Raw genomic sequence first — 9585 nt, forward strand, 5'->3', positions numbered from 1 at the left:
GGAAGATGAATAAAAAATTTACGTGCTCGACTTACTTTGGGATGCACGGCAACTCCTCTCTTCGACAAGCAGTACAAAACTCTCCAAGATCTTTCTCAAGCTAGAAAGTAGAGAAGTTAAGTTTGCAATGTGAGAAAGAGTGAAGAGAAGCCCTGTATTTATACAGGTTGGACAACCCGGGTCAAGAAGGAATCATAAACTCATTCCTACTGGGAATCCAACTCCAACAACAGTCAGAAGCCTACACCAATTGGGAATCCAATCTGCGAAGGAGTCCAACTCACATAATAAAGCCCAGACACAGTTGGAGAGTCCGAAAAAAATAATTTCATCTCCTACATGCCACACAAGCGCCATGCAGAAGCTGGGGGCATTTGTGGGAGCATATATTTTCGTCTCCAATCAGGGCACGCCACGTGGAAAAGAAGATTATCTCTTTAATTAATTAATTAAACCAGTTTATCTGGCTAATTAATTAATTGGGATAAATATCTTAATTAATATGATATTATCTTTATTTAAAGAGATAATATCATTAATTAAGATATTATCCTAATAAAGAGAAGATAATATCATTTAAATCAGATATTATCTTTTTAAGAGATAATATCATTTAATTCAGATATTATCTTCTTAAGAGATAATATATATTTAATTCAGATATTATCAGGCCCAACTGGATTCCTACGAAACCCTAGCCCCGAGGCTCCTATAAATAGACGACCTCATTCATCATTCAAGGTACATCTAAACCTACTCCTTATACCAGAGAAAAATACCCGAAGCTCTCTCTCCCTCTCCACTCTCCATATTTTCTCCCCACGGCTCCGGCCACCACACACGGCTCCGGCCACCCGGTTTACACCCTACATAAAACTCCGCACCCTTTGCTTAGCTATTGTTTTCCTACAAACACTCGAACTAACTTAGGCATCGGAGGGCCTTTGGCCAACACCCCCGGGTGTGGTCTATTTACTCCAGTCTTTTTTACAGGAATCGAGGAAGAGAGAAAAGGAAGATCGAAGGTTGAAGGATCTAGAAGCGAATATTCTCCCGTGAGATTATTTGCACAAACACTCCCAAAGAAGTTAAAGACTATGAGTCTCTCTATTTTACAATAAGTAATGATAAATTAGTTGTTAATCACTAAGCTTCAAAGTACAATGGTAAGGGGTAAGATAGCGGGATGTGGGGTTGATGATTTTTTTTTTCTTTTTTTTGCTGAGTGTATATTTAAGAATAGTTTGGAGAGAGAGCCGGATTTTTTTTTAAATTGTAAAAATTTGATTTAGAAGTTGTGTCAACTTAGAATATGAATACTAGACAAAGAGAAGTGCAGAGAAAACTCATAAATAAATTGAAGCCCATATCGTTGCCAGCACGCGGGAGTCCTTAAACGGGGGACACTGGGATCACAACAGAGAAGAAAACAAACGAAGGCCGGCGCTCAATCAAGACGGTAACTGCCATCCTCAAGTTTTACTGGCCTCCCCACTTTAGAGAAGTCTAATTGTTTATCATATCCTTTTGTTCCTTTCTTATACGAAATTCTTCACTTTTCTTCCTGGTTATAATGTATTTCTAGAATTCCAAGACAACACTTTCATTTAAGTGTTTTCTTATTTTGATTGTTGGGATTTCAGAGTGAACTTCTAAAGTTCCATTTTTTTTCCTCGTGAATTTCAGAGCATGGGCATGTTTGTGCTTCTATTAGATACAGGAAACAGTTTCCAAATTTGCCACTATTTCTATATTGAATGTTTTAGTGTAAATTTGCCTCAATTGGGCATTGACCCCTTTACCTTTGAAGTGCTATGATATATAGTAATTAGAGTAGGGTTTAACGTTTGTGATGCCTTGTAAGTCCTGCTGTTAAGTTCTTTTTTTCACCACTTGTGAGTGATGAGGTGGTCTAATTCGTATTTCACAGCTAGATTCAAATCTACTTCATAAATTGCTTCATCTTATGGCATCTTCGTTTTATACAACTTAAGTTCAAATTGGAAGAAATTATGCATTGTCTTGGTTTTGATTTGGGTTTCGCCTTTTCGGTGCTTAATCACAGAAAAACTGGTCCACATTAAAGTGTGCTTATTGCTCAACCAGGAAGTAAATCTAGTTTCTTAATCCTATGATGAAATAGGTTTGGATTTGGTAGGTTGGTTTTAAATTTTTTGTTGGGTAGCTAAATAAGCTACCCAACAAAGAGCGACTTATGGGGCGGTGAAGAATAGGCACAAAAGCCTGCCTTGATAAATCCAATAGGCACAAAAGTCTGGAGGAAATGGTAGTTACATTCTGCTTGAAATTGTGGAAGGTTCATGATGGTTCTTCCTGATCTCACTTCTACGTAGTTTTATCAAGTGAGAATAGCATTTTACAGTGCTAGTCACCTATCAATTTCTGCTACTTCTACTATGGCATTGAGTTTATTGACATTAGCATCTTGACCAATTTTGTATGGTTTTATGATCTATAAGAAGTATTGGAATTCCTTTGCCTTGAGGTTTGCTTATCAGTTTTTGGTTTGCACTCAATACTACATTATAGGCACAGCAGATATGTTAACTTTGTTTCGAGCTGGGATTCAAAGCAGGGATACTGTTTTCCTACTCATTTTTTTATTTCAACATATCAGAAGATGCTATGCAATCAGACAAATTTTGCAGTACAAATTATCACATTTAGCCATGTCTATTTTTTATTCTGACTTTCTCCTACGTACATTTTTATATCACTCTTCATTATTTAGACTAGTAGCCCACGAACATGTGAATGTGAGCTTAGGAGAAGGGTTGGGTTGGTTGAGCTGTAAATAAAGTTGAACGTCATAAGAGAAGTCTGTGATGGAAAAATTCGGTGTTTGTTCGTTCATCGTTACCATAATCTTCCCTATTTCTTAAAGCTGTTTTAGTCTGTCTTATATATTTGTATTTTCGTTATTTCATAATTGAGAAAGAAGTTTCTCTTAATAAAATGATGGATTATCTGTTGTGAAATTATTCTTTTCTGAACTCTCTACTGCATAATAATACTCAATATTTATAATGTGGGTTCTTGATAGTTTGTATTATTGCATAATAAGTACTCATCATACTTATTTCTTTTATTTTTTCGCTTTATATTTGTTCTACTGATACCTCTTCATTTTTAATATTCGATGCACTACTCAAAAGTCTATTGTCCAATTGATTACAGGCATGTGTGCACTTGTTAAGAGGGTCCAAAGAGATGACGTTGGGCACAACAGATGTATGGGAACATTGGGTAGAACTATGATTGGGTCTGGCATTGACATTGTGTAAGCTTTCTTTGTTATTATAATTTAATATGCTATTACCATAAGCAAGGGAGTGCTCCATATGCATTTGGACAGAAAATAAGTAAAAACTGTTCAGAACAATGCTTTACAAATCCATAATCTGTAGTGTAGCAGGGAAACATTATCAATATCGTAAAATACACAACAAATAAGAGCTAATGCAATTATTGTTATATGTATTTCATATCATCAATGTGCTTTTAGCAAAAGAGCGTATTTATCTCCTTCCCCAAAAACATCCCATGTTCTAAGAAGACCCTGGTCGGCCAAGCAGTATATTACAAGAAATACCTGGTAGTCTATCGGCGATCTGGTTACAATTACTATTTGCTAAGTAAATTGGCATTGTGATTTATCTTAGTCATGTGCCATTCTATTGCATGTGACCTGTTCCTGTATCATGTTCATGTCTGTACATTGCTTCTTTTATTTACTTTTTTTTTTTGCCACACATATTTCAATATAAATCATGATCAGTCATACTGTTTTAAGTTTTTCTATACATTGAAAAATCTGGTTTGATAGATAGGTAGCACTATATGTGGAATTAAGTGTCAAGGAGGTGCTTCTGTGTCATCTGTATAGTATCTTCACCACTTCTGTTTCCCACTATTGCTTGGTGTTTTGGAACTGCTTGCGTTTCCTTAAAAAATATTATCAATAGTTTAAACGTTGAATTTCTAACTCAAGGCGCTGGAACTGATAAGTCAACCATATCGCAAAACTGAGAGAAATGAAGGTTCTGGACTTTGCTATTTATTCCATCCCATTGTCTTATCCTAGAGTACTACATCTCATATGTGTGCAATCATAAGATTTTATTCTAGCTTGCACAGGAGATTATACTTTGAGCAAGTAGAAGAGCACGACTTTTATGTGAATGGTAGAAGACTTTTGAAGAGTCAGAAGCAGAAGGAGCTCTCCTTCCTGGTAGGTTTGTTGAAACTGTAAAATGAATATAGTTAGGGTATACATCAAGCTATACCTAAGTAATTGGACCTTCAAGGATGGATGTAGCTTATTTATACATGTACCATTATCTCTTTGAATGTTTGCAAGTCACTGATAGATCCATCATTTAGTTATTCCTAGCCTGGTCCAAATGTTTTTCAAATGAACGATTCTTCATTGCATGTAGATTCTTATATGAGCTTCAAATGAAAATGTTATGCATTAAATTTTACTTTTGGATGGGAGAACAGGTACAACTTTATTCGAACTTAGTGTGCATAATACTACCAGCCTTTGTAGCCATGCGGTACCGCGATGAAAGAGTCACCATCTTTTCTTCCTTTCTAAAGATTTCTCTTCAATCCCTCCTCTCTCTTTTTGCCTCTTTGGTTTTCCAGCAATAATATCCTTCTTCGGTGGAGTTTTCTAGCCAAGAGTTTGTAGAGTATTCAATTGCAGACATTTCTGGGACATTTCTAACAGAAGGACAAATATTCAATTTTTAAAGAACATATTGTGAACCTCTTTCAGATATGACTCTGTCTGAGAAGGGATGAACTTGCATCAGGGTTTCAGAACTATACCTAATCATCCCGCATTGGTTTTATTCCCAATTCATAACTCGAAATTTCTTCTGGTCCTTTGGAAATTGGGGTATAAGTTATAACTGTGAAAATTAGAAATGGCAAAATAGGAATAACAAATTAGTTTACCATTTTCATAAAGTGTATGTATATATAATATGTTATAAATATATTGCAACTCTTAATTTCTAGTTTATCCCTTTCTTCCAATGGATACTTGGGTTAGCAAGGTCGCTGGATAGCCATTATTGAGTAGCGCCTTTTTACGAGAGATATGAACAATAGGCTTTTGTTGATTGAAAGTAGAGATAAAAATCATTATGATTTGGTTAATCTTGAAAATAATTTATCACTTGCACGTCATAGATGATTGCCAAACCTAATTTGTTTCAACCGAGTGTCCTAGGCGGTGCACCATCAGAATTTTGAACTCACACATATTAATTGGGATGATGTGCTCCTCTTGCCCAGTAAGTGTTTGGCAGTCTTGTGCAAGTTGTGGAAGTGTGCAAGTATTTGGTATGCACAAGTGTGCTAGTGATATACAGTAAAGTGGTGTAAGAGTAGTGTTTTTTTTTTTTTTTTTCCTTTTTGGGGAATGAAAGATACTTCATCAGAAAAACAAGCAACAGAGAGGCATTACAACGGGTACAACAGAAAAAAGAGAAGAGTACAACTAAACATAGGATAGGAGATGATGGTATGGATAAGATGAGATGAAGTTTTAACAGCTAAACTGTCCTCCCAACACCGCACATGGGATCAATTTCTTGGAGGACAAGGAGAGTCTCTTGATAAGATGTGCACCAAGATGGACCGGCTCACCCAAACATCGTTGCTCATCCTCCTTTTGGCAAGAGATTCCTGAGTGTCTGCAACAGCATTTGCTGAGTGGCAAACCCAGCGCCAATTGACTCTCCTGTAATTCATGAAGGCAAATCTAGGTAGGATATATCATCCAACTGCCTTTGAAAATTTTGCCCTTTATGCTGCGTATGAGATCGCTGGAATCAGATTTGTGTTTTGAACCTATTGTGGGCACAAAGGGGACAAAGTGAAGTATTATTCATCCAAGGTTTGATTTGGCACAAGATCAGCTCCCCTACTTGTTGAATTTAAGGATGTGGCTAGGGGTCTAAGCTGCAAATGGAATTGATGGCTACCAGGTAGGCTGTTGCCTTTATTTCGACCATTGATTGTGTAGCTTCTCACATTTGATCCAACACTCTCCCAGCTGTATGGTGGGGACAGAGGCTGAGATTTGGTTTCCACCTCGGGGATCCATGGTGGTTGATTCTCTTCAATATGGTTATTGATTGTCCTGAAGTGCGTCCAGCGAAATCGGATCAGCAGGACAGCATTAAATCAGATCTTTCTGTAGTGGATATTGATCAGTTTATTAGATTGCAGATAGAGGGCTTAGCAGCTGAATCACTCTCTCCTCTCGCAGCGGGCCCCTTTTCTTTCCCCCGCTGGCATGAAGAAAGGGTCCATTTCACTAGCTCTTCTTCTTGTGAGAATAAATAGAGAGGTGAGCTTAACCGACCCTTAATTATATTTGTTTGCAGGGCATCTCACACAGAGACTGGTAAAGGAAACCGGGAGGTGGAGCTGGGAGCTATTGGATGCTTGGTGTGCATGAGAGTTGTAAATAGGTGTGTACTCTGTACATGCAGCTTATGTGTAACAGTATAAGCCTTGCGTAGGATCTTCATTCAGCCTTGCGTTTCCTTTGGAGGCTGCATTACTGCAGAATGGGCTTAGTTAAGCACACCATCAAAGGTTTGTTCCAAGAAGTACTTGATTTCTACATGACTCTGTGAAAGTTGATTTGCTATCCAGATAAGCATGTTATGATAAATCTTGTATGTTTCTTAGTATGTTATGCATGCGACGTATGTATTTTGCTCTCAGAAAAACTATACATGTCTGTTGTAAGAATGACAAAAGGATGCAATTGTTTGAAATAATAATGTAATTCTATTCACTTTTTGACTTGAGAAGAGATTATACTTTTCCATTTGTAAGGCCAACTACATAGTCCCGCTTGGAAAAGCCAGAACCTGCAATACTTTTGCTTGGGCCTTAACAACCAGGTGATAGTTTAAATCAGTTTGTGTTTCTTCGTCCTCAAGTGATGAAGCAAATTTTTTAGGCAAACATCAAGATGAAATTTCAAAAATTTACCGGGCCTGTTGGCCAAACCTATGTGGCACGTCGCTACGTGGTTTTGCAATATGTACTAATGATATGAAATTAGGGCTGGCAATAGGTCGGGTCGTGTCGGGTTCGTGTCGTGTCAGGATAATAAACGTGTCAAGAATGCTCAATCCGAATCCAACCCATTTAATAAACGTGTTGTGTCGGGTTCGGGTCGTCTTTTATCGTGCGGGTTTCGAGTCGTGTAACGGGTTCATAAATAATAACATGCATGTTACAAAACTCACAACTGAAAAAATTTAAATTAAAAAAAACAGAGAAAGTAAAGAAAATATAAGGAAAAAAAAGAAAAAAAAAGATAGAGAGAGGAGAGAAGAGAGAAGGAAAAGAAAGAAAAAAAAAATAGAGAGAGAGAGAGAGAGAGAAGAGAAGATTGAAGGAAAGAAAGAAAGAAAAAAGAGAGGAGAGAAAACTAAAGAGAAGGAAAAGAAAGAAAAAAGGAGAGAAGAGGAAAGGAAGAGAGAGAGAAAAAAAAGAGAGGAGAAAATAGACGAAAAAGAAAGGAAAACACAAAAGAAAAAGAAACATTATAAATATCAAAATGCATATCATAAAATCACAAAATTGTTTGTAGCATAGTGGATAAGATGTTTGAGAAAAATGAGAATGGTAGGGGTTCAAAACCCCTTGTTTGTGTGTTGAAGTCTCTATTTGTCTTTGTTTTTTAGCAGGTTAGCGTGTTGTACACGAGTTGACACGACCTGTTTAATAAACAGGTTATATAGGTATTATAGCGGGTTAGCAAGTTGACCCGAAACCCACCCGTTTATTAAACGAGTCAAAACAGATTGACTCAAAATTGACCTTTTTTTTTTATAAAATTGAAATCTTATATGGTGAGGAGTTTTTATCAAATATAGCCAAAATTTAATCCCCAAATTCATAATATCAGTCTTTAAAAAAAAAAAATCAAATATAGCCAAAAACTCACTTAAATTAACTCAAATGGCCTCTAAATTAAAATTCAATTACACCAAAAACCCAATTTAGCTGGAGCTCTAAAACAAAATTGGCTTCGTCAATTCAATCATGCCTATGAATCCAATCATAAAAATGACAATGTAATAACCATACGATGCCGTTCAACGCTGTTCGGATGTCCAATTATCAATAAAAGAATTTGAATTCAAGTACGGCCACAAGATTTTTATGCTGAGTCAAATTAAAAACTCAGGTGAGTCCTAGTAAAAAATGGACCCGAAAAGTCACGAGTCCCAAAATGCCTCAAATTTTTGGCAAGGTAAATTCCTCAACTTCATTTATTTATTCCAGTATATTGCAAAAAGTGCTAAGTACTTGGTCATTTCCGATATTTGCACAAAAAAAAAAATTATGTGTTAAATGTTTGTGCAAATAATCTCGCGGGAGAATATTCGCTTCTAGATCCTTCAACCTTCGATCTTCCTCTCTCTCTTCCTCGATTCCTGTAAAAAATATTGGAATAAATAGACTACACCCGGGGATGTTGGCTAAAGGCCCTCCGATGCCTAAGTTAGTTCAAGTGTTTATAGGAAAACAATAACTAAGCAAAGGGAACGGAGTTGTATGTATGGTGTGAATCGGGTGGCCGGAGACGTGTGTGGTGGTCGAAGCCGTGTGGAGAATATGGAGAGTGGAGAGGGAGAGAGAGCTTCGGGTATTTTTCTCGGGTATTAGGAGTAGGTTTAGATGTACCTTAAATGATGAATGTGGTCGTCTATTTATACGAGCCTCAAGGCTAGGGTTTCGTAGAGAATATGATGAGTTTATTCTCTACCCAAATTCGTAGGGATCGAGTCGGCCTTGATTATATCTCTTTATTGAAGATAATATCTGATTTAATGATATTCTCTTTATTAGGATAATATCTGAATTAACAATATTATCTTCTCTTTATTAGGATAATATCTGAATTAATGATATTATCTTATTAAATAAAGATAATATCCTATTAATTAAGATATTTATCTCTATTAATTAATTGGCCAGATAAATTGGTTCAATTAATTAATTTAAAAGATAATTTTCTTTTCCACGTGGCGTGCCGTGATTGGAGACGAAAATATTTGATCCCACATTAAATATTTTTGTGAAGGAAATGGTGAAAGCCCGAGAAGGTATGTGGCTACAGAAAATGGTTTTTTTTTTTCCAACCTCTTTTTGAATACAAGTGATAGTCTACAAGGGGAGGGGGAGTTTTCACACGCGCACTACCATATTGCCATGTGGGCTCGAATCTAAGACTGATAGTTTGCAAATTAAAGTCTTTTTTCACTGAACTAGACCCCTTTTACTTTTTTTCTCTATTTCAATCCAACCGAAAATGATTTTATCCTCAACCTAATCGAAGAGATTTAATTCATTTTTAATGAGTTTCTTCTTGTCTATGACAAGGAATAAAAGTTAATGAAATTCCCTAAAGCACTACAACAATGTACGAATTACCACTTTAGAGTGATACTGGCGAGTATGCCTTTGGCGGAGACCAAGGCGGGCTTTGAAACATTAACCACTTTAGAGTGAGACTCT

At 36.5% G+C, this 9585-nt stretch overlaps 1 long non-coding RNA gene across 1 annotated transcript; it reads left to right on the plus strand.

Annotated features, from left to right (window-relative positions):
* LOC109949453 lies at positions 1107–6860 on the plus strand. Its single transcript, XR_002271920.1, has 2 exons — positions 1107–1459; positions 3199–6860. It is a non-coding gene; the product is annotated as an uncharacterized LOC109949453 (long non-coding RNA).

The sequence above is a fragment of the Prunus persica genome, chromosome G6 (genome assembly GCF_000346465.2).
Source record: "Prunus persica cultivar Lovell chromosome G6, Prunus_persica_NCBIv2, whole genome shotgun sequence".
NCBI classification, from domain to species: Eukaryota; Viridiplantae; Streptophyta; class Magnoliopsida; order Rosales; family Rosaceae; genus Prunus; species Prunus persica.